Genomic DNA, 3,038 nt, shown 5'->3' with positions numbered 1-3,038 from the left:
GTTGAGACTATACTCCAGTCCAGAGCTCCCGCCACTAGGAAACAGTACGCCTTAAAGTGGAAGCGTTTCACTTCATGGTGCGGACAGCGACTGCAAGACCCAGTCAACTGGCCAATTGGTACAGTTCTGGAGTTTTCTGCAGGAGCGATTCTCCGCAGGGTTATCTCCCTCCACTCTGAAGGTATACGTGGCGGCCTTAGCTGCTTACCACGCCCTTCTGGGTGGTCAATCATTGGGAAGACACCCACTTATCACTCGTTTCCTCTGTGATACCCTGAGGCTGAGGCCGGTACAGTGCACTAAGGGGCCCATAGTACTTCAGGCATTCTGTCCTCCTCCGTTCCAGGAAGTAGGCCAAGAAAGGCTTAATCTGCTGTCCAGTTAGAGCACTGGACGCTTACGCACACAGAGCTGCCCCGTGGCAGCTGTTTGTTTGCTTTGGTCCACCAAGGGCGACCAAGCAGACTATGAGTAGGTGGGTGGTCGAGGCCATCTCACTAGCCTACGAGTCCTCTGGCCTCCCGTCACCTATGGGTGTCAGAGCGCACTCGACCAGGAGTATGGCGGCCTCCAAGGCTTTCAACTTGGGTGTGGCCTTGCAGGACATTTGTGCTGCGGCGGGCTGGTCCTCTCCACACACTTTTGTCCGCTTCTATAACCTAGACCTGGCATCTACCCCAGATTCCCAAGTTCTCGCTTCGTGATGTGCTCATCTGATACATACACAGGCAGGGACTTGGTAGTATGGCGCAGTGGATATTCTCGTTCCCAAAGCGAATCTCGACACAGCTCGAGTTACTGAAGGGGAACGTCTCTAAGTTACTTATGTTACCATGGTTCCCCGAGGGAATGAGCTGTGTGTGACATTAAAGTACCGCGAGAGCGATTAGACAGCATTTAAAATGTCTGTTTAGATGTAAAATAAGTCTTTTTTTGGAAGACCAAACAAAGTTTCGCTTTCACAACGAAACACACAGCACCTTCACGACATGGCGGCAGCAACAATACTACAGCGAGAATAAAAGTTACGCCTTCTTTCTTTGCATGAACATTTGGGCGGCGTTATGCAAATCTTCCCACATAGTGTTGTAGACATGTGGGGGCGTGTTAGAACGAGCCATTTTAGGTAGGTGTGGCTGACTCTTAACTTTTATAAAGAATATCTCTTTGGATTTGAGACTTTAGTCTTTGCAACTTTACAGATCTTCTTTATGCACCAAGAGCTTGTAACACTCCAAAAAGAAAGGAAAACTTGAAATCGCATCATATGATCCCTTTAAAGGTATTATAATCACCCTGTATCCTCTGAGTAAGTTCAGAACTGGCGAGTTTGGGTCTGTGCGTTCACTGTTGGCCGAGTGAATTTCTGAGTGATGTTAGGTCCTTAATGAACTAATAATTTAAAGTATGGGATTTCCAGAATACTCAAATATCTAAATGAATATGCAGTCAATATTTGTGATCACTAAATTTAGGCAATATTAAAAACTTAAAAACTTAAAATTAAAAACTCAGTTTGAGTCAGATTGAACATGGAGCTAGACTAAAATTGAAACTAAGTCTTGATAAATTCAAAAGCGCAAGTAAAAGACCAAATACACATTAAAACTTCGACCAGGCCGCTGAATTCCACTGTTTTGGGCTGGCAGGTGGATTCTTACAGCTTTATGGGAAACAAATGTTGAAAAAAATGTGGAAGAAAAAACATTGAATAAACAACTGCTGAGGATTATGTGCGAATCTGACACGTTTGCTCCTGTCTTCTCAATTTTTCCTGTTTTTACAGGGACTTTCTAATCTGTTCACACGGCCTTCTGTACGGGGGGCCTATAACAAAAACAACACTTATCTTCTTCTTAGGGTCAAATCTTGTACGCCCAAAGGCACACAGAGCACAGTTCATAACTTCAGACCTGCATACGTTTATCATGTTTGAAGTCAGGGTTGATTCAAAGTAACATTGGGACACCAGTACTTGAAGATGTGAGACCACTACCCTGTAGCGAAATTCAGAATTTTTTTTTTTTTTTTTTTAAATGGTTTAAGACTGCATATTAAGAATATCTCAGTATCTAGACCTCATATAACGTTATTGGGTCTTACTCAGCAAGCATGAATATACCAAGCATTACATTAGATTGTATACTTGTTAACTGGTCAAATATTTGTCAGTGGTACTTTTTCTTGTTAAGAATTTCTGACATACAGACTTACCCTTCCAACATATCCAGCGACTGTGTTGGGACTATATGGCATATATACTATACTTCTTGGTAGAGACGGTGACCTTGACGGAGATTGCATTGTGGATGGAGACTGTGCTCTGGTCTCAAGTGGGTCAAAGACGAAAAGGGTGTTTCAAGCACCAACAAAATTAAAGTGTAATACATCTTTAAATATAGTTTTTTACCCATACATTAGAATGTGTCCTGTTTAACTTGATATTTTTTCCAAACAAAAAATAACGACTCGTGCCTTTTTTACTATGATTTACAGAAGACACCCACTAAAATGTCATTCGGGGTAACAATATTTATATACCAAAAAAATCTTGTTAGGCATATTTTAAACATTAATCATTTGATGACATATCAAAAGACTATATTTCAGCATCACAGTGCAGCCCCCAAAAATCAGTTAACTTTAATTTTTAAATCTTAATACTTTGCTAATGACCTTCAAACCACACTAGGTTTTACCCATTTGTCAGCAAGAAGTTTTTGTGAGGAAGTGAAAGTCATTTAAAATATAATAAAATTTAGTATGATTACATATTGTTTTTTTGTATTTTAATACAGAATAAGTATATTGTTTAATTTTTACATAAATATATGTTACGCTGAATGACCATGGTTCGTTACTCTGAATGATTATTTGCCAAAAAGAGAGATAATATTGCCATTGTTCCCATAACTGAAATGTTTTTAGTATTAGTCTGTGTCATTAATAAACAAATCTACATAAAGTAACTAAACAGAAGTTATCTATTTAATTTGTCCATTAGTACTGTTGATAAATTGTGGAGCACTTGTGTTAGA

This window comes from Sinocyclocheilus grahami, unplaced genomic scaffold (genome assembly GCF_001515645.1).
Source record: "Sinocyclocheilus grahami isolate Dianchi unplaced genomic scaffold, SAMN03320097.WGS_v1.1 scaffold2459.1, whole genome shotgun sequence".
In the NCBI taxonomy this organism is placed as follows: domain Eukaryota; kingdom Metazoa; phylum Chordata; class Actinopteri; order Cypriniformes; family Cyprinidae; genus Sinocyclocheilus; species Sinocyclocheilus grahami.
Note: the sequence above shows the minus strand (reverse complement) of the source record.